At 28.5% G+C, this 24,310-nt stretch overlaps 1 protein-coding gene and 1 long non-coding RNA gene across 8 annotated transcripts in view; both read left to right on the top strand.

Moving 5' to 3' along the window:
* The window catches only part of LOC127287886 (pseudouridylate synthase 7 homolog), a 757,063-nt gene that overhangs the window by 581,278 nt on the left and 151,475 nt on the right, over positions 1-24,310 (top strand). The window lies entirely within an intron of this gene.
* LOC127287904 (uncharacterized) lies at positions 14,730-15,533 on the top strand. The gene is made up of 2 exons (XR_007843962.1): positions 14,730-15,017; positions 15,384-15,533. It is a non-coding gene; the product is annotated as an uncharacterized LOC127287904 (long non-coding RNA).

Genomic DNA, 24,310 nt, shown 5'->3' with positions numbered 1-24,310 from the left:
AAATTGAATTATTGAATTTTAATATAAAATATTTTAAAAGACTAAATTATAAGGGAAATGGCAATTCAAAGACAAAAGTGTCATTTTATTCACTAAATATGTAAGCTGTGATAAGAGTGAATTGATGGTAATGATTTACAAGATAATATTGTGCTTACTTACCGACAATAGATTTTAATCGAACGTGATTTATATGAATTTTATTGTTGGTACGTAATGAATTTTTTGTTTTAATTTTAAAAGCTTGTCAATAAAAAAATCTTTGTACATTAGATATAGAAGGTAATTCAAATAAAACAATAAAATTTATATAAACCGTATTCAATTAATTATTAATATCTATTGTCCTAAGTAACAACAATATTATCGGGTAAATCATTACCATAAATTCACTCTTGTCACTGCTTACATATTTAGTGAATAAAATAACACTTTTGTATTTGAATTGTCATTTCCCTTATAATGTAGTTTTTTTAAATAGTTTATATTAATATTCAATAATTCATTTTATCTTAACCCTTTAAGGACCGAATGTACAAAAATTTAACTTAAAGTTTGGCAATTTTTTAAACTAACAAAACTCAATATAGAAAATGGGCAATATATGTTTATTATGGCCCAGGAACCGCTCTTTCAAATAGAAAATCCGTCAATTAAAAAATAAACAAATTACAGACAATTATTTAATAAAAAACATGAATTGTCGAGGTTTTTTTCGCTTTATAATATTTTTGGACAATGTACCATTTTAAAATATCTTGTCCATCAGTTTTTTAAATTCAAAATGTCGGATCCAGTATGGTGGATGTCAATGTTAATAATTAATTTGACTGCTAAAGAACGTAGTAAACAAATAGAATACTGTATTAAAAAATACTCGTGGATTAAATACTAAAGTAGAGAATTTGTAAATAGCATAATTAACGATAATAATAAAACACTCAAGTGGAGCGAAGGATTACGTTTTTGTCAATTGCAAAAAAATAACAGTTTGCTTTCCGGAATTAATTAAACACCATTTGAAGCTTTGTTTGGGAGAAAAGCACATGTAGGATTGGCAAGCAGTAATTTGCCAAATTCAATTATTATGACATTAAATTCTGAGGAGGATATAGAAAATATAACAAATGATCTTTTCGAAAATGAAGTTGATAATGAAGAAATTTTGGAATATAATACTGAAAGCTCACCAAATGTCGAGCTAAATAATGTACATGAAAATATAAGAGAGATTCTTTTTCAGTCGCCCCAGCCCAAAAAGTCAATGTTCTGGGATTGGCTTCATACTTTGGTAAATTGTTGTCCTATATGATAGTAATAAATCCCTAAAATATAAACTTATTAAAAAAGTATTTGTAACATTGTCAGTTTCAAATCCGTATAACTATGACAAAAGTTAATGGATTTTCATTTATCTATAATGAATTTTAATGCATTTTTGACGTACTTTTCAAAAATGTATACGAAATTTAAAAAAAAGATTTTCACCCTTTTTTTGAAAATCAACCCTTAATTTTGGATTTTCACCCCTTCAGGTATTTTTTTTTATTTTCATTGGAAAGCTGAGGTTTTTTCCCATGAGCTATGTAAATATGAAAGTGGGACAACAATAATTTTGTGAGAAACATAATATTAAAGTAGGCGGTGCCTACCTGAATTTTGACTTTTGCAAAACAAATTGTTTATAACAATAACACTGGCATTAAAAAAATTATTTAACCATAAAAATCGTGTTCAGCATAAAAAATACATAAAGAACACTTATCTAGGTCCTTTGAAATATAAAATGTTTCAAGAAATCTATTTCAATTAGTAGTAAAACTTTAAACGCGTTTTTCTCGAAAAGTTGATTTTGGTCGATTATAGATAAATGAAAATCCATTAACTTTTGTCATAGTTATACGGATTTGAAAATGACAATGTTACCCTTAACGTCAAAACTTCAACCCCCTCTACTTTCAACAAATATTTTTTTAATAAGTTTATATTTTAGGGATTTATTACTATCATATAGGACAACAATTTACCAAAGTATGAAACCAATTCCAGAACATTGACTTTTTGGTCTGGGGCGATTGAAAAAGAATCTCTCATAAATAAAAACCAACAATTGGCTGCTAATGGACTTGAATAACATGCAAAACGTATGAAGATGGCAAGTGATACTCAGTATTTACCATTGAAAGCTGGAGACAATGTGACTATTTCGATACCAGATGTTGACAGAAGTAAAACTGATCTTCGAAATCTCATTGGTATATTTTTATTTTTAATTTAAAAAAAAACAAAATACTTGCTGCACTTGTCACTATATTTTGTTTGTTTACATGTAAATATAACCTAAAAATAAAAAAAAATTAAGAAATTTCGTTTGAAATATATACGGCTACAATGAAGAAAAATTATTTATATTTTTATTATTTTTATATAACTTACAACAAATTATTGCAATTCCTTTATTATTTCATTATGAAACATAATTGAAAACAAATATTTTAAAAATCTAAATTATATATTCGTATATAAATAAGCAAAAACTTACCAATTTTCAAAAAAAAATTTTTCAAAAAATTTATGTTTTATTTAAAATTTTTTGTGTGTAACTTTTTTCTTTCTTTACACTTTTTCTAAAATTATTATATATCACTTTGCACTGCTTACTATATGAGAACAGCTGTCACTAGGCGCAGCCATATTTTGAAAACTTCTAAGTACACCGCTTTTCCGCTAGAGGCGTCATAATCGGAGATATGTAATTTCGGATATATTCTCATGCAGGGGACCTATACCTATGCTTAACAAGCAGTCAGTGCTCCTTATACTACTTCATGGCAAAAACTTACCAATTTTCATATATATTTTCAAAATAAAATTATGTTTTACAATGGAAACTCCCAAGAGCGTACGGCAGTAGTCTTAGTCCGCTCTACGGAACAATGTCCTTGACGTAAAATACTATAAACACTCAGGGCCGTATAATGAATTTCTAGTGCTTTTAGCAGAATACATTCTACATATTATTATAAATATTAATAAATTTTGTTTTTATAATAAAGTATTGAAAGTTGTCATTTTATAACTAACATTTTTTTCAAAATTTAGTAATTAATAAGCTAATAAAACTGCTTGCAGAGTAACGGTACACTCAAAGCATACACTCATCCTGCTTTCTATTTTCTGTTTCTGATCCCGGTTATCTCTTCCCTCCTCACTCTTTACCAACCCGCGCTGATAGTTCGTCCGCTCTCGAGAAGACCGCTCTTGGGAGTTTCCAGTGTATTTAAAATTTTTGTGTGTAACTTTTTTCTTTCTTTACACTTTTTCTAAAATTATTATATATCACTTTACACTGTTTACTATATGAGAACAGCTGTCACTAGGCGCAGCCATATTTTGAAAACTTCTTAACAAGCAGTGAGTGCTCCTTATACTACTTCATATCCGTGCTTTAAAGTTACTTTTGGAAAATACATAACCTAAAAGTGTCAAATTTTATCCAATTTGTCATAAGTATTTAGAAACTTTTATGGGTGTAGTGGAGACCGTGGCTGAAAGTGCCGATTTTGAGAAAACTGAATAAAATGCTAGTAAAATGAGAACTTTTTGTTTTAATCTATAGTCTATCTATTTTAAAATTTAATGTAGTTTTTATATCCATTATTATTTTTTGATAATTTTGAACAGTTTTTTTGTAAAAAATGATTTTGTGCAGCAGGGTGACGCGGCACATCGTGCTCCGCGCTGGGGAGAGTTGTGCCGACGTCGGGGTCGGTTGTGCCGCTCAGATTTTTTAGTTGTTTCAGTTGAAGGAAATGATTTTACGCGTAAGAAATAAATTAATTATTGCCAATATATGATTTAATATTATTTATTAATCATTTGTTAAAAACTTTTAAAGGTTTTAAGGAACAATCTTAAGATTTCTAGATTTAAGTAAGTACAAATAAACATTTTCTGACTTATATTCTATAATTGCATAGTTAGTCAGTCACTTAAAATCGATACCTGAGTGTGAAACTGTTCTATCTCACAGTGAAAGTAAATAAAGTGCTATCTTAAGGCCAGCCCTTACGAAAAAGTACTACAGAGTGACTACAGCAAAATACTACAGGATTTACTACAAATGTACTACAGGTATACTATAAGTGTACTACAGGTATACCTGTAGTAAATTTAAAGTATATGTGTAGTATCCAGCTGTAGTATTTTCGTTGTAGACTTAGTGAGGAATAGTATCATGTGATAAATCTAAGAGAAAGTAGTTTTTGAGAAAATTTGATAGATGGCAGCACAAGGGTTTAAAAACAAACAGTCTTATTTTTCCCTTCACCATCAAGATGTACAGTTATGGTTCAGACTGACTGACTGTACATATTATACAATATGACGCGGGCGCTCGGACCCACTCTCGAATGGTAGTCAGGTAGCAATGAGCAACAACGGCCCACCCACTGCTACTCGACTACCATCAAAACGTGCGTCCAGGCGCTTGACGGGTTATTGCATTGACACGTTCATTTTCATATATATATCTCGAATACTAAAAGAGCTAAAGATATACATTTTTTATAATTGTATAGGATATTTTTTATTTCTCTCTCCTCTCTCTCTCTTTTTTATTCTCTCTCTCCCATACGTTATATTATATGATAGATAGGTAGCCGGGGAGGTACGAATTCAACACAAATAAACTCTACACAAGAAAATACTGCACCGTTAACTGTACACGAGTCAATTCTCCCCTAGTGAAAAAAATATGTATAATATAATATAATATACTAATAAACAAAAATATATTCCATATTTATATATTCCTAAATATTAAAAATTATAGACACGTATATTTATACGTATAATTCTTGTTTCAAATTCGTATGTCTTATTATACGTATAATAATACGTATAATAGTACGTATTATTATACGTATATTTATACGTAATATTATTCGCATAATTATACGTGTTTTTTCAATAGGATCAACAAAATTAAATAAAAATTCTTCACAATTAAATATTACATCGAAAAACCCTACATAATAAACTATTTACTAGAAAATTATCTTCATAAACTCTACACAAATAAACTCAACACATTAAGATTTAGAATTAGAAAACTGTAAAATTTTTTTTTATAATTCGACACAATTAAATTTTACACATGAAAATAATATTTTCTTTATTTCCGATTATTAATAAAATTCTACACAATTGAACTCAACATTTATAAATTCTACACAGCAAGTAAAAACATTTTAATCCTACACAAATAAACTGTACACAACACATTAAATGAAAATAATTAAATTCAAAACGAGAAAACTCTACACAAGAAAATACTCCACCGCTAACTGTACACGAGTAAATTGTCAATAAGATAAAGTAAAAATATATTCTACACAATTGAATACTACATCAACAAACCCTACACAATAAACTATTAACTAAAAAATAATCTCCATAAACTCTACACAAATAAACTCAACACATTAAGATTTAGAATTAGAAAAATAAAAATATTTTTTTTTATAATTCCACACAAATAAATATTACATTAGTAAATTCTACACAGCTATAAAAAATAATAAATTAAATTCGACACAAAAGGAAAGATTATTTTCATGTGTTGAATTTAATTGTGTCGAATTTAATTTATTATTTTTTATAGCTGTGTAGAATTATAAAAAAAATATTTTTATTTTTCTAATTCTAAATCTTAATGTGTTGAGTTTGTTTGTGTAGAGTTTATGGAGATTATTTTCTAGTTAATAGTTTATTGTGTAGGGTTTTTCGATGTAGTATTTAATTGTGTAGAATATATTTTAATTTATTGAGAATTTACTCGTGTACAGTTAGCGGTGGAGTATTTTCTTGTGTAGAGTTTTCTCGTTTTGAATTTAATTATTTTCATTTAATGTGTTGAATTTTGAATGTGTACAGTTTATTTGTGTAGGATTAAAATATTGCTTTGGAGGTGGAGGAAGCTTTGTAGTCCTTTCGTTTATAAAACTTTTCAAAGTGGCGGAAACAAATTTTTTTCTTTATAGAAACATGTTATATGAGATCCTGATCAATTGTCCGGATGTATGTATGTGTGTGTGTGGATCCCTTTTTTGTTTAGAAGATAACTTTAACAGGTTTTAATGGATTTAGATAAAATTTGGTAGGCTCATTTATCATATTAATATCTCAAATCTGACCAAAGGATTTTGAAAAATACCCCAAAAAAAAAATTTTTATCGACTTTTTTCCAAAATTTTTTTTTTAATCGAAAAAATTTTTAAATAGAAAAATTTAAGGTTATATATAATAAAATCGTATTCCTTACGTCAAGACGAATCGATCAATATATATAAAGTATACATTTGAGGTAAATTTAAAGAATTAATGAAAGTTAAAAAATCAAATTTCCCTTTTTTTTGTATAAAATTTTGTGATTTTTTAAATTGAAGTTTATATATGAAATAATTGTATTCCTTACGTCAATACGAATCGATCGATATATATAAAGTATACATTTGAGGTAAATTTAAAGAATTAATGAAAGTTAAAAAATCAAAAATTCACATTTTGGCAATAAAATTTTGCTTTCTCCACGAGGAAGCAAATTTTTTTGCTGATCGTATAGAGGAAGCAAAATGTTAATGTAATGAACATCAGAATTTACAACTTGTTTTTATTTGATGTGTAGAATTTATAAATGTTGAGTTTAATTGTGTAGAATTTTACAAATAATCGGAAATAAAGAAAATATTATTTTCATGTGTAAAATTTAATTGTGTCGAATTTAATTTTTTATTTTTTATAGCTGTGTAGAATTTACTGATGTAATATTTATTTGTGTAGAATTATAAAATTTTTTTTTACATTTTTCTAATTCTAAATCTTAATGTGTTGAGTTTATTTGTGTAGAGTTTATGAAGATAATTTTCTAGTAAATAGTTTATTGTGTAGGGTTTTTCGATGTAGTATTTAATTGTGAAGAATATATTTTTATTTAATTTTGTTGAGAATTGACTCGTGTATAGTTAGCGGTGCAGTATTTTCTTGTGTAGAGTTTATTTGTGTTGAATTCGTACCGCCCCAAAATTTTAAAAGTGGACCTGATAAAACTTTTTGTTTAAATATTTTTTCTGTTGAATAGAATCTTTAGTGGTTTTTAGGGTTCATTATTTAGGAAATTTTTACTAGATGTTTTTTTTTATAATGTTATTGTAAACTATGAGGTAAATTTATTGTAGGGGTATTTTAATGTTACATAGTAAGTTGAAATATTATTAATAAATAAAATTAAAACTTATTCATTTATGCTTCATAGTTTAATATGTAAGCTTATCTCAACCTTTCAGGGTAAGTTTACTTCAGATTTACGATGCAAGCTTACCATACATTTTAGTATAATTTTACACTACGTAGTATAGTATAACAGAATACTAATAGCTGTTTAATGGATTTTTCATTATTATTACCATTATTAGTATCTCTCATTATTACTGCCTAATGTGAATTAAATGAGATTTGAAAATTTGTCCTTTTTGAACTTTAGTACAATTTTAACCAGTACACTGAGAACACGACAACGGACAGCATATGTTCTGACACAATAAAAAAAATTAGAACTTTTTCCCAAAATCGGTATAAAAATTAACTGCAACAAATTTTATCCGAGTTGCGGGCACCACCGTCTCTGTGAATTAACATTGGTTAATATTAGCTGCAACAAAATTTATCCAGCGTTTTTTCTGTTTAATATTTTAAGCAAAATGAGTGTATAGTGAAAACAAAATATCAAAAACAATTTTTTTGATATAATACGTGTACTGCAACAATGGAAGAGAAAAAAGTAAGAGGGCCTTATAGAAAATATCTTTTTGATTGGAAAAATATGACAGTTCCTGCATCAACTCTACAATCTCGGAAAAAGACTGAAGAAAAAAGAAGACAGGTAATAAAATGTATATATATATATGTATACATTAATAGATACACACACATATATGGAAAAATCTCACGAGATAGGGACTTTTTGACAAAAAAAATTTAATTTTTAAATTAATGGCAAAATGTTTTTCAATATGAATTATCTTTTGTCTACATTTAAGAAGTACATTTTAACATTTTAAAAAATGGAAAAAAATAAAATTTTTTAAAAACGCTATCTTGTAGAAAATAAAAATCCGCACCTTCTCTTCCTTTGAGATTTTTTATAAAACAAATATTAAAATTAATAGAGGGAAAAAAGTAGAAAAATTTTTTACGATAATTTAATAGACTTTTAAAACATAACTCGTCGTAATTTTGCCAAATATTGATAGATTTTTTTTTGAAATTTTGTGCATTTTATTCAGTTCATACTATTAAAGACGACAATCATAAAAAAATTCAAAAAAATTGTAATTATTTTATATTAACTAACAATAAAGTTATTTTAATTTAGAAAATATGTGTTTTTCAACCTTCTCATGAAAAAGTTATCAAAGGAATTTTCATTTTGGAAAAACTTCTCGCGACAAAGTTTTTCCTTAAATAGTAAGGAAGTTTTTCCAAAAAAATTAATTGTTTAAGAAGTAAAGAAGTTATAAGGAAAATAGTGAAAAACTATTTTTCCTTTTCCTTCAGCAGTAGCCATGACACCTCACGGTTCAGTTTCTTCAGGGGCATTCTTATTATATAATTCGGCCTACATTTGAACATGTAAAAATAATTATTTATTTGTTATAAAAAATATATTTTTAGGGTTCTGTACTCGGTTCGGAACCCTATTAATATCGGTTTTTTAAAAATCGTGTACCCCCCTTAGCAGCCACACGAATTTATCTGGAGGGCTGAAATTTGGTACACATATGTATTTTCGCGTGAAGATTACAGGAGAAATATATATATATATATATAAGGCATTCTTTGTCAACGCGGACACCCCTCTCGCCCAAATTCTTTTCATTTTAAATTCATGTTTAATGGCTTAAATTTTAGTTAAAGGAATATACTTTTGAAATCTGAGTGGCATATATCCAAAAACAAAATATAGGATCCAATATAAAGGTTATTCTTCAAATTTACCAATAAAAAGTTACTCTAATTCATTTTGAACAATCCAAAAAGTAATGTTTGAGGCCTTTTTAGCCCTTTGTATTTGGAAATATGCCACTCAGATTTCAATATTCCTTTAACTAAAATTTAAGCCATTAAACATGAATTTAAAATGAAAAGAATTTGGGCGAGAGGGGGGTGTCCGCGTTGACAAAAAATGCCTCATATATTATATATATAATAGTTAAAATAATTGAAAATTTTTTATTTTTTTTTATTTCAGTATTTTGTCTCGCATTTGAAAAAAAGACTTAAAAATCATACCAAATTTTTTTTTAAATTTCTTATGACTCCAACAACAGATATATATATGGGATGTTCCACGTCAAGCGGACCAAAGCTCTGCCCAAAATTGCACGCAATATAAATAAACTTATAATATATAAAAATGTTCGTACACATGTAAACTTTCAAAAAATGAGTGGCAAATTAAAAAATTTATAATAATGCTTTTGTTATAACAATTATAAACAATCATAAATGGAAATGCGTAAATAAAAAAATGTCTCATTTAAAGACAAAAATTTTAAATTCTAAAGTCATAGTTGTTTTTAAAGTTTTCGGGGTGGCTGATTACGAATCTGATGTCAGAATTGAAAAATTCAAAATGGCGGATCCAATATGGCGGCCGAATTTTAAAAAAATCGTCCAATTCGCTTAAAACTTATTACTCGGGGGTTTTCGGGGTCGCTGATTACGAATCTGATGTCAGAATTGAAAAATTCAAAATGGCGGATCCAATATGGCGGCCGAATTTTAAAAAAATCGTCCAATTCGTTTGAAACTTGTTACTCGGGGGTTTTCGGGGTCGCTGATTACGAATCTGATGTCAGAATTGAAAAATTCAAAATGGCGGATCCAATATGGTGGCCGAATTTTAAAAAAATCGTCCAATTCGCTTAAAACTTATTATTCGGGGGTTTTCGGGGTCGCTGATTACGAATCTGATGTCAGAAATAAGAAATTTAAAATGGCGGACCTAATAGGGCGGAAGATTATTAAAAAAAACTATTAAAAATATTTAAAACTTGTTACTCTGGAGCTTTTTAAGTTGCCGATCACGAATTTGTCACGAGAGATTAAAGAAAAAAAATATTAATAAAAAGATCATTTGTATGGATCTTGTAAACTATAGGTTTTCGTATTCAAAATATTTTTTGCAGTTACTCATTACTACTCTAGTATTGGATAACTGCGAGTGGTGTGGTTGCATTTGAGTACCTAAATACTACTAGCTTCTTGTCTGAAGTAACTATAAATGAGTGTGCTGATTGGATTTTTGTAACTGAAGGAGCTTTGGAAAATCTTTTATTTAATGAACGCTTAATTTTTTCATGCTCTTGTTTTGTGTAATAGATAAATCGTGTCGTTTTAATGTGCTCTTTAGCCCATGTAAATAGACTAGTGGCATTCAAAATAGCATTTTCTGGTTTAGCTTGTAAGCTAGCTCGAGTGGCTTCTCTCTTTAAAACTGCTCCTATGCCATCGCATGCTCCTTTTCCATGAGCGGTTGCATGGAAATGCCACTCTGCCAGAACATTAAAATCATCTTCGTGATGAACTAAATTCATCATTTGAAATTTGTTTTTATAATGCTGTTTAGCACCATCAGTAAAAATTATTATTTTTTTAACATTTGTGCAAACTTTTTTAATGTCTGCAATAACTTTTTGTTGCAGTATGTAGACTGCTGCAGTATCATGCGTAGTAGATTCGGATAGCAAGACAATACTGCAATGCTTTAATTCACCATTTTCTTTATAATAAAAAATTGCAGGATGCACTGTGCATTGGTCATTATTATAATGAAAACCTTGTACAGCATCTTGTACAACATAGGCGTAGTTGTCAGAAAAATCACACTGTAGTAACACTTTGCCTTCTTGGAGGTTTCTTTTCCTCTCTTGATAATATTCCGATTGATTTTTTGCAATGTAATGGTGTGGCAATAGTTTTGTTAATTGACTAGATAATTCGGTTACAAAGTCCCTTGCAATATAATATTTTTTCGTCAGAGTGCATCTATCAGTTGATTGCCAACAACTACAAATGATTTCAGATATTTCATTTTCTTCCAAAAGGTTTAAAATCATATTTGAAAAGTTTTCCACGCCGGGGCATAAGGTGCACTCTAAAAGCAAACAGGATGGTCCAGGATTTTCACATAAAGCAAATTTAAAGCAGTCTTTATAATCTTTTATCCTATTCTCTGAATCAGGTATCAATTTTTCATAATTTATGGATTCAATCATCAACTTGAAATTTTGATGAATCACACACACACACAGACGCTTTGTGTACCTGCTGATCCTGCGCAGACACAATTTTTGGGTCGCAATTCAGCGAATTTCGACAAGCCAATTGGAAATTCAGGATACTGCTCCTTAAATTGATTATGCAACACTTTAATGTCTACAAGCAAAAGTCTTTTTTGTAGTATCATTTTTTTCCATTCACTCTAGCGGAAACAGTATCCTTTTTACCTGGCATAATACGACTATTCTGATCACACTCGTAAAAATCTTTAACTTTATCAATTGTTTCCTCAGGTAGTGTTTTACCAAGTTTTGATTCAGGTGTTGCCAAAACTCCACCATTCTTTCTCAAATGTTTGGCTTTCCTTGCTTGTCTCTCTGAAGTACCAAACTCTGACGCAATTTGTCGTACAGTCCAGCATTCAGGAGAAATTGTCAGTATAGACATGCGTAGAGGATCGTTCATTGGTAAAGAAGAAAATTTATCCTTTAACCCCGTTAAAAGTTGTTCTAATTGTTCTTCTCTTGACAAACATTTCCGTTTACTCTCTGGCTCTTCTGTCAATGAATTATCAAAATCACTAGTGACAACACTTTTATTACATAATTTACGACATTGAGAGCAAATTCTTGCATTTTCTGGTACTTGAGGAAATTGTTTTAATAATATCTTTGACATTATCCTTAAATCTGAACCTTTGTGATTTTCACGGTTTAAGGGGTTAATGCATCTATCTACATGAAGCGGATAGTTAGAAGTTTTCTTTTCACCGCCTGACATGATGGAAATGATAATTTTGAAATTAAACAATTTCGAAAAGAAAGGAAGAACTTTCAATGCAAAATTGAAAAAACTTACCTTTTGACAATTAAAATAAAAATGACAGAAGAAAGTCGCTGAAAATAAACAAAAAAAGAACTAGAAATAGGAAAGAAAGTATCAGAAGAAGGAAGAACAGAAAGAGAAGAATAAAACAATGATTTGAAAAAATGACTGGAGAAAGAAATGTAGAGATGAAAATGAAAAGTTTTAAAAAAATTTAAAAAGATATGACTGAGAAAAAAACGAAAAATAGAAGGAAAAATGGAAAGGAATAGCTCTGAAAAGAACTGATTTTTTTATGTTTGAAATGCACAAGAATACCTACCTGCAAAAGTACACGAAAAATTCGTAATATTTCTGTATCGAAAGTCTCTCGTATTTATACGTTTCACAACGCATCTCGTTGATGAGAGAAATTACCTCATTTACGATTGCGCCACCATGCGGAAAATATAGAAAACGCGGCTCTTTAATGAAAGAATCGACCTTATGTACGATTTCGCCACCTCGCGGACAAAATAAGAGTTATATATTAAGAGCGCGAATATTTAAATTTGACGAAATCTTTACAAATAATAAAAAGCAAAATTATGTTAAATTATTAAATAGAAATTAATTCAAAATAATTAAAAAATTAAGTGATAAATAAAAATCACAATTTTCACAAACAAAACGGGTTCTTAAAATTATATGTTAGAATTTTCATTTCCAAGAATTCCTTGTGAAATAATTTTCTTTTAGAGCAATTTTTATAACTCCAAATTATTATTAGAAACAATTTTCATTAAACAGTTTTTTTACATTATAGAATATTAATAATTCGGGCAAATGAAAATTCTACACAAAAAAAATTATTTTAATCAAATATAAAAGTACTTATCATTCAAATGTTTTTGCTTCCTCGTAAAGGAAGCTTTGCAGTCTTTTCGTTTATAAAATTTTTAAAAATGGTAAACATTTTTTTAATTGAAAAATTTTTAAATAGAAAAATTTAAGGTAATATATAATATAATCGTCTTTCTTACGTCAAGACGAATCCATTGGTATATACAAAGTATAGATTCGATTGAAATTTAAAGAATTAATGAAAGTTAAAAAATCAAAATTTCACATTTTAGCTAAAAAATTTTGTGTTTTTTTAATTTCAAGTTAATAAATAAAATAATTTAATTCCTTGCATTGAAACGAATCGATTCGTATATATAATATAAAGTATATGTTACACCCAAAAAGAATTGAAATTTTCTTACTTTTCCAAAAATTTTTATTAATTTAAATCAATTTTTAACTCGAAATATTTTAATTTAATCAATCGAATTAGAGAAATTCATAGCTTCCTCCACGAGGAAGCAAATTTTTTGCTTTACACAAGAAGGAAGCAAAATGTTTATGAAATAAACATAAAGGACCCCCTCTTTGTTTAAGTTTCAACATAATCAATTTCTTATTTCTGACATCAGATTCGTAATCAGCGACCCCGAAAACCCCCGAATAATAAGTTTTAAGCGAATTGGACGATTTTTTTAAAATTCGGCCGCCATATTGGATCCGCCATTTTGAATTTTTCAATTCTGACATCAGATTCGTAATCAGCGACCCCGAAAACTTTAAAAACAACTATGACTTTAGATTTTTAAATTTTTGTCTTTAAATGAGACATTTTTTTACTTATGCATTTCCATTTATGATTGTTTATAATTGTTATAACAAAAGCATTATTATAAATTTTTTAATTTGCCACTCATTTTTTGAAAGTTTACATGTGTACGAACATTTTTATATATTATAAGTTTATTTATATTGCGTGCAATTTTGGGCAGAGCTTTGGTCCGCTTGACGTGGAACATCCCATATATATATCAATTTACATAGCGTTGTCAAGGAAAAATAAAAAATTTCGAAAAAAATTGTTTATTCTCCCTAGCGCACACAATATTCAACCCATACAGTTCATATTTAGTGTACAAATGTATTTTTACGGGAAAAATACAAGAAAAAAAAGCGGTCATGATTAGAGTTGATTATCAAGTTTTTCAAGAAAAAATGACAATTTTAGGGAAAAAATGTATTTTTCCACCAAAAACGAACAAAATTTTGTTTAAAGGAATTCAAATTTATATATTTTAACGTATTTTTACGTGTAGAATACAAAAAAATATAACGAGCATGATTAGAGTTGATTATCATAGCGTTGTCAAGGAAATACCATGAATTTGTACGAAAAATACCTAAAAATGTCTATGTACCCCCCCCCCTAGCGGTCACATCTTTTGACATAAAGAGCTCAAATTTCGTACACTTACGTATTTTTACTTGAAAATTACAGAAAAAATATAGCGAAGTTGATTCGGATCAATTTACATAACGTTGTTAAGGAATGATAAGTAAATTAGTATATACACGGAGAGACCGCCGGTTGGAAAAATTACTAAAAAGATTTACAAGTAGCGGAAATAAGGTTACTTTGTCATACAGCATACTTAATAAAACTGTAGACTATAGTAATTTCTATTCCAATTTGTGTACAATTTTACTATAGTCTACAGGTTTTATTAAGGGGTTATGCCACTCTAGGATTTTCAAAAAATCGCTTTTTTTTTTTTGCTTTAAATAGTTCCTTAGGGTCTCAGAAATAACATATTGCAGGATTATGGCTCGGAAAGATCTCTAAATAATTTATTTTCGAAGTTCCTTGCAAGGCTGCACGGTACGCGGCGAGCTCATTTTGTAAGTTCTACGGGGGGTAATATTTGAAGGATCTACAGCAGGTATACGGCAGATGTTTTCAAAGGCGCTAGTTACTTGCTAGACTATAGTGGTCAATTATATGGTGCAGGCATTGCAGATTAAAGGTATTGTGAAATTATTTAAGTTTTTTACAACTTAAAACTTTAAACGCGTTTATCTCCAAACTACATTTTTCGAGTTGGCCGAACCAACAACTCGTACAATTTCCAACCGATTAGGTTCAAATTTGACACACATCTTTAAAAATACATTTTTTAAGGTATCACGTAGGATTTTTTTTTTATTCTATATAGTTCATTTGTTATTAACTATTAACTGATGGTTTTTTAGTCGAAATTAGAAAGTTTAACTTTAGAAGTGCGCCATTTGATCATGAATTAATATATCGAAAAAATCCTACGTGTTACTTTAGCTATTGTAATATATAATAAAAAAAAATTTAGATAATCAAGATATTTTAAAATTTACAGGAGCAGTTAGTTCGGCCACGTACCCCTTGAACCATAGAGGAGTCGAAGGACGACCGCTACAGCGCCACCATTCTTCAAGAAATATTTATAAGAAATTATTTTTTTACACCTAAAAAGATGTATAATAAACTTCTTATATTATATTTTTAATTGACTTTATGGTTTTTCTAAAAAAAATTCACATAAAACACCTATTTTTTCGGTCTCTAGAGTGGCATAACCCCTTAAGTATGCTGCTAGTAGAATTTTCGATTTCCTACAGCAATATTTGACAATGTAACCTTATTTCCGCTACTTGTAAATTTTTTTAGTAATTTTTCCAACTGGCGGTCTCTCCGTGTAATAATTTACGGAAAAGTACATTTTTATTAATTAAATATAGAATATTTAAAAGTAATTAATAAAAAGTTTATCTTCTATTTTCTCTTACCCTTTTTTCTATTTCAATTTTTATACTTCTTAAAAAATAAAAATAAAATAATAAAAATAAAATAAACACTCGCACTGAAATCGATGGTTCCGTACTTGAAGCGAACTTATTTGGTATAAAAACAAATGTTTAAAAAATATGTGTAGTATGTATGTTAAATAATATATAAAAAAAAAGAAAGGAACAATTTAAAAAAAAATTAAGAAAAGTGTTCCTCTTTTGCACCCCGGTGACACTCTTGAGTTGAAACTCAGACCAGATTTGACCGTTGCCACCGGTGGCGCTGGCTGTGTAGTGGGAACATTTCAATGAAAATTCATGAGATAACACACAAAAATTTACTTCTCACTTATTAAAGTTTATTTAATCGTGTTTATTTGTGCATATAATTAATTTAGAAACTTTTAACCATATTTTATAATATAACTCACTTTAGAAAAGAGTGAAGTTTTTTATTTATAACGAAAAATATGTACCAATTCCTGGCGGGAAATCCAAATAAAATAAATTTTTATTATTATAAATTATTATTTTATTAATTGCTGATATTTATTCTCTAATATTTAACAATATTTATAATAAATTGTTAAATACTTTTATTTGTGATATTTGATGAGTACATAATAATTACTTAATTTGAATTTCCCGCCAGGAATTGGTACATATTTTTCGTTATAAATAAAAAACTTCACTCTTTTCTAAAGTTAATTATATTATAAAATATGTTTAAAAGTTTCTAAATTAATTATATGCCCAAATAAACACGATTAAATAAACTTTAATAAGTAAAAAGTAAATTTTTCTGTGTTATCCCATGCATTTTCATTGAAATGTTCCCACTACACAGCCAGCGCCACTGGTGGCGACGGTCAGTTCTCAGCCGAGTTTATTCCTATAGAAAATGGTACAAGTGTCACCGGGGTGCTCTTTTGGTATAAAAACAAAAAAAAATTAAAAATATGTGTTGTATGTCAAATAATATAAGTGATACGAAGAGGAACAATTTTCTTAAATTTAAAAAAAAATAGTTCCTTTTTGTATCACTTATATTATGTGACATACAACACATATTTTTAAAATTTTTTTGTTTTTATACCAAACAAGTTTGCTTCGAGTACAGAACCCTCGATATATACGAAACGCGCGCGTTTTGCGCTGACGCGTATCGCTAGCGACAGAGTGGGATACGTATTTGTTGACGCGTAACGCTAGCGATAGAGTGATATACGTATAGTTTAATACGTATACCACTCTGTCGCTAGCGACACGCGTCAGCATAAAACGCGCGCGTTTCGTATATGTGGAATCAACATGAGACATATAATAATACATATTATTATACGTATAATTATACGTGTTTTTTCAATAGGGTCGCACTTGTCCGATTTTTTGTATTCTATTTTTGTTAATAAACAAACATATGTCCAATATACTTATTAAGAATTATATTCAGATTTGAAATCAGTATTTATACATTTTGAAAAAGGAAAAATAATAAGGGCGAATTGTATAATAAGAACGCCCCTGAAGAAACTAAGCCGTGAGGTGTCATGGCTGCTGCTGAAGGAAAAATAATTTTTCAATATTTTCCTTATAACTTCCTTATTACTTAGAAAATTACTTTCCAAACTTTTGAAAAACTTCCTTAATAGTTAAGGAAAAACTTTGTCGCGAGAACTTTTTCCAGAATGAAAATTCCCTCGATAATTTTTTCATTAGAAGGTTGAAAAAAAACATATTTTTAAAATTAAAACTTTATTGTAATAAAAAAATTTGAATATAAAATAATAACAATTTTTATGAATCTTTTTATGAATTTTTTATGATTGTCGTCTTAAATAGTATAAACTGAATAAAATTCACTCTATTAAGTTTAATATTTGTTTTATAAAAAATCTCTAAGGAAAAAAATGTACGGATTTCTATTTCCTAGAGGATAGCGTTTTTAAAAAATTTTATTTTTTTCCATTTTTGGACCACCTGACTGGTCGCAAGGCGGCTGTCTCAAGCGTAGAGCCCCTTATAGAATCGGGGTCCTCAATTTAGAATTTTATAAGTGACAGGAATATTCTCTCAATATCACAGGGATATTCCTTGAATGTTATCCTTAAAGTCGAAGAACTTTAAGAAAATTAATTCTTTATAATAATAATATAATTATTATATTAATATATTATTATAATATAATATTAAATGTAGAGTCAGCATAACATTCGGAGCTTCCGAGTAATATTATTAAATTATAAAAACGTGGATTGATAATATGGAGCAATTTTCCCACATTGACATCACAGTACGAAATTTGCCCCCATCTCGTGAGATTTGCCCACATATAAATTTTTATATAAACAAATTTTATATTTATTTAAATAAAATAGATGACTTGAGATCAAAAAATAATGCTATACATATTTTAATATATTGTCTATTTATTTGTACTTTATCTACTCCTGTTCTAAGCGTACAGTCAGATCTTCGTCATTAATAGGAGTACTAGTCCTTCCTCTGTTATTAAAGTTGGAAATAGAATGTTCAGAGGAGTTAGTATTAAACTCAGAAAGCATAGAATCTCTGAAAGAATGAATATTTAATTTAATTATTATAAAAAGTAATTACAACTATTTAATTGTTTATTTTTTTACTCACAAAATAATTGAATCCGACAATCTTTCAGAATTCTGGATATTATTTGATTTTATTCTCTTTGCATTATTAAGTTTCTGAGTGATTGTACTTTTAATTGTTTTCGATAGGTTTTCCTCATTAGGAAAGTATATATTAACGTAACCTATAAAAATATTTTTAAATATATGTATTGTATTTTTACCATAATGTATATAAGATTTTTTATTCTAAATGTACTTACTGTAAATAGCGTTTTCAATGCTTGGATTTAATGCAGTTGTAGTATGCGTTGTTCTCTTGTTTGCATTACATGTTCCACCCGTCCGAGATAAACTAATTAGTTCACTTTTTTGGTAAAAATGACTAAGAAGGTCATTTGTCATTGATCGAGAGTTCTTATTTCTTATTCTTAAAATTACCTCGTATGGTATTGATATTTCTTCCGTAATTTGAATTAAGTCACGCATCTATAAAAAGAAATTTTTTAATCCAAATTTTTAATTTCTTAATATCATTAATAGATTTTTACTACCTTAGGCAAGACTGTAGCGTTCTTTACTTTAAGCAATGTTAACTGCGATTTACTTTGAGGAGGTGAGATTTCCTTTATCGCAGTCGAGCTTACTCCAATTGGCCTGCTTTTCACCGATGTTGATCTTCCGTGTAAAATTTTTTGGTGTTGATGTGAACGTTTTACTAAAAATAGTACAAATTTCATTTCTTAATCTCCATTTGATATACAGTGACTATGATAATTTAATATGGCACAGTTTATTGAATCTTCATTTTTATAAAACTCACTTATATTATTCTGAATTCCATTTGCTTCACGACTCGTAGAATGGTTAGATCTAGCTTTGAAAGAAAATTCGCTACTTTCTTGTGTATTGAGAACTGTCTGATTATGCAAATTAATTTTAACAAAGTTTTAGTTTTAAGTATATCATGTTCGCCAATTGTATGTACGTTATTTTAAACAAACCATTTCATAAGTCTGATGTAGTCTATTTACTTGTTCACTTAGCTTCCTATTACTATGTTCTAAATCTTCAATTTTTTTGCTCATACTCATTAATTTCGCAAACACACCTGTTTGCAAATTCATCACCAAATCAGTCATAATTTGCTCCGATTTTCTTATTACATCTATGACAGTATCTATCGTAACTAAAATAAGGATGGAATCTCGTATAAGACACTAGTTATAATTTTTATATAATGGCTTAGCTTTATATATATATATATATATATATATATATATATATACTTAGCCTATAATTTTTATAATTTGATTATGGTTTTACAAACCTGCATTGGAAATATCATCTCCGTTTACATTGTGTGTTTGTAAAACTTCATCCCGTGATTTTGTAGCAGACGTAAGATCTACTTCAGCCAAGTTTATTTCTTCCTGATACCGTTCCTCAACCTGAGAAATATTCATACATAGTATTTGAAATTAGAATTTCAATACTTTCTTTATCTATTACATTCAAAACCAAAATTACGATGAAAATATACTCCAAAAACTGACTGTCTTCAGAAAGCAAGAAATATATTGTTTTAAAATATGCGGAAAAAGTTTTAAATCAAGAAGTATTTTGCAACTTAAAGATGGCCAGTTTTTTGCAGTGTACATTTAAACGACACTAGCTTTGCTGTCGCATCCTACCAAAATACATTATCCCGTACTAGGTCACGTGGGAGGTTCCCACATACCTTTAAGCAATATATATGTACACTTACTTTACTGAGAATATCATTTCCTCTTTTTCGATTTGCATTTTCTAGTATGGCTGTTTCTTCTTTCTGCAAAACATAATTTTAATTATATTATGTTCAGTTAGCTCGCTATCTTGAAAAACATGTATAGTTTTAAAGAAAACATTTAAAAATAAAGCGTCATTAGGAATTATACATACCTCTTTTTTCCTTTAATGCCTTTTTGGGGTCCTTAATTTCGCCATCTTCATCGTCACTCGAAGTAGGTAATTTTCTTTTAAGCAACTTTCTTGATTCTTTGGAAGGCTCGAGAATTCCATACTTTTCATAATTTTTACATAATCTTGCCATATCAGGCCAAGCTACAAATTTTAATACGTTTAAATATACATACTTAAAAATTTATGACTTGTTACCGCACAGCACCAAAAGTTGTAGAAATATTCCCAATTAAAGGTCATGTCTCAGATTTTTTAGTACTTTAGGTCTTAAATAACTAGTACCAAATATGAATGAGATATTTTTATAATTTTTCAAGATTTTTGCATTGCAAATTTCTCGACACATTTTTTACGACTCCTTTATTTTTCAAAATTTTAAAAATATATTATGAACATTTTTTATGTCAAAAACATTGAGGTTTAATAAAAAAATTGAAAAATATCAATTTTTTAAATAATTTAATTTTAATATTTTAATATCTGCGCAAAAAGTTTTTGTTGTAAAAAAATATTTTTACAAACTTTGAGACCTCATTAAAAAACCATGGAATTTTTATAAGATGTCGCACATGTTTAAATATTGAAAATAAACATTTATTTATAAATAAATTATTTAAGAAATTAATAGTTTTGAATTTTTTTTGTTAAACCTCAATGTTTTTGACATAAAAAAGGTTCTTAATATATTTTTAAAATTTTGAAAAATAAAGAAGTTGTAAAAAGAAAGTGTCGAGAAATTTGCAATGCAAATATCTTGAAAAATTATAAAAATATTTAAGGGTACAGTCACACGACTATTTGAAAAACCATTCTTGTCTTTCTCTCTCCTATTACAGGCGCATAAGTTTGTCTCACTCTGCATTTTCCGTCTTTGGGAAATGTAAGAAAATGCAGAGTGAGACAATCTTATGCCTCTGTCGTAGGAGAGAGAAAGACAAGAATGGTTTTTCCAAAAGTATGTACCAAATATGATTTAAGGCGGGCAGACCACTTTTCGCCGCCAACTCATCCCCGTGTACCTGCTCAGCAGCAAATTTTCGTCCCCGTATGTTCCCCCACTACCGGTCGTACTGCACCCCTCCGTTCAGTCAGACGGCAACTTTTTCGACTTTTTTTTACATTAAAAAAAAATTTTTCTGTATCCCCTACCCGAAAGTACGGACTTCCCTGTCGGTAATCGTTCAGGGAAGAACGGCTTTTGTGGCCGGCCAGAAACAACGTGCGCTCTGATTGGCTACGAGACTTTAAAGGCTTGATGGCATAGCAACGCTTATTTCATGGCCTGTTTTGTGTCAAGTGCGGTAAATAACCACAAAAATAAGCAACCTAAGTTAAAAAAAAGTGACAAATCATGTATAAATAAGATGTACTTGTGTAAGTGTTATTGTACTTTCTCCTTCTTTTTAAATGTCTAAACTGAAAATCTTTCACTTTCATCCACTATTATAAAGTAAACAAAAATTTTCAAAGGTTAACTATATATACACAAAGACACAACACAGGTGATTAGATGCCTTATGGTTAATAAACTAAATTCCATATGCCAAATTATTATTCGTGCATTGGATTTTTGTGCGTTTTATTTATATTTTTCATATAATTTTGACGCCCGCCCCGACCAGCAAAACCTCGGCTTCGCCTCGGTTTTGCAAAAGTCGGGCGGGCTACCTGTCATCTGTAACTAAGCCTTCTGCTACAAGCTTCGCTACGTGGCCGGGAGGGCGCGCTGACGCGAGCCACAGCAGTAGACACATGGTTAATGCCATTTTATTAAAAAATAATAATTATTAAACGTACTTTCGAGTGGGGATAAAGAAAAATTGTATACGACACACGGCCAAAAAGTTTGATGCCCTGCTGAGCGTGATATAAGGCCTCGGCTTCGCCTCGGCCTTATATTTCACGCCCGCCAGGAAATCCAACTTTCTGGCCTAGTATCGTAATATACTATTTTAATAAAATACAGTTTTTTAGTATAAAATGTAGATCTTCTTCAGATCTTCTTCAATTCAATTATTTAACAAATTTTGAACTAAAATAATTCTTCATTAAATTAATTATTTTTAATAATTTTAATGAAATTCATCACAAATTCAATTATTTCAAAATTATTTTTTAAATAATATTTTAATGAAATTTAACAATTGTTTATAATTTTAAAAAAATATCACAATAAAATTGAATTATTTTCAAAAATTCCAATTCAAAATAAACTAAAATTTAATTATTACCCAAAATTTCAATTAAAAATCAATTAAAATTCAATTATTATCCAAAATTTCAATTCAAAATCATAGAAAATTCAATTATTTTAAAAAAATTTCAATTTAAAATCAAATAAAATTCAATTGTTACCCAAAATTTCAATTCAAAATCAACTAAAATTCAATTATTTTCTAAAATTTCGAGTCAAAATTAATTATTATCAAAATTTTCAATCAACAATCAACTAAAATTAAATTATTATCAAAAATTTCAATTCAAAATCTAAGAAAATTAAAATTAAAAATTAAATAAAAAATTCATTGTGCAGGAGAAGGGGAAGTGGAAAACACATGCAGTCAGACTGAACGGAGGGGTACAGTACGGCCGGTAGTGGGGGAACATACGGGGACGAAAATTTGCCGCTGATCATTCTGTCCTCTTCCAACTCATGCGTCATTGTATGCGCTAGATAAGGACAGAACGATCAGCATGAAAAGGTCTATACTATACAAAAGGGGGGACGCATGATTATGTTCTAAAAATCATTTGTCATACTTTACATTTTATCGAAATTTATTTGTCCTAATTAGTTTTGAGCCGAATTTTTATTTGTTCGAAATAGCATTTGGCATAATTTACATCAAAGCGATTTTTTATTTGTCAGAATTTTTATTTGCTTGAATTTTCATTTAACATAATAGGCATTTTAAAGAATTTTTATTGGGTAGGATTTCATTGAATAGAATTTTCATTCAGATGAATTTTCATTTGTTCAAATTATTATTTGATATAATTTCTATATAATCGATTTTTCATACTACAGAATTTTTACTTAACCGACAAATCATTTAATAGAATTTCTAATTGATAGAATTTTCAGTTGTCCGAATTTTCAAATGGCCGAACAAACAATCGACAGAAAGATTTCAGCGCGATTTTTAAAATCAACCAATCAAAAATTATTCATAAAATTGTGATTGGTTGATTTTAAAAATCGCGCTGAAATCTTTCTGTCGATTGTTTGTTCGGCCATTTGAAAATTCGGACAAATGAAAATTCTATCAATTAGAAATTCTATTAAATGATTTGTCGGTTAAGTAAAAATTCTGTAGTATGAAAAATCGATTATATGGAAATTATATCAAATAATAATTCGAACAAATGAAAATTCTATTCAATGAAATTCTACCCAATAAAAATTCTTTAAAATGCCTATTATGTTAAATGAAAATTCGAGCAAATAAAAATTCTGACAAATAAAAAATCGCTTTGATGTAAATTATGCCAAATGCTATTTCGAACAAATAAAAATTCGGCTCAAAACTATTTAGAACAAATAAAATTCGATAAAATGTAAATTATGACTAATGATTTTTAGAACATAATCATGCGTCCCCAAAAGGGTGTATGTACTTTTAAGTCAAAAAGGCGTTTTCTAGATTCTTTTTTTCTAAAAAATTTACTTTCAAGTAATGAAATAAAAATTTTTAAAAATTTGTTTTTTTAAATTTTTAATAATTTTTTTTATAAACAATTGAAATTTTAAGTGCTTTCTACACGCGATTTTTTCAATTTTTTTTGTTACGTGTTCTTTAAAATGTAGTTAACCAAGATAAAAGACATTTTAGGGCAAATGAAACGGTTTTTTTATAATTTGACTTTTTTCCGAGCACTGCATATTACGCGCAAGTACTGCCGCGCGAGAGCCACGCACGTTCAACGGC

The sequence above is a fragment of the Leptopilina boulardi genome, unplaced genomic scaffold, assembly GCF_019393585.1.
Source record: "Leptopilina boulardi isolate dan_hultmark-lab unplaced genomic scaffold, ZJU_Lbou_2.1 LbouV2_377, whole genome shotgun sequence".
In the NCBI taxonomy this organism is placed as follows: Eukaryota; Metazoa; Arthropoda; class Insecta; order Hymenoptera; family Figitidae; genus Leptopilina; species Leptopilina boulardi.
Note: the sequence above shows the minus strand (reverse complement) of the source record. Positions and strands in the feature narration are given on the sequence as shown.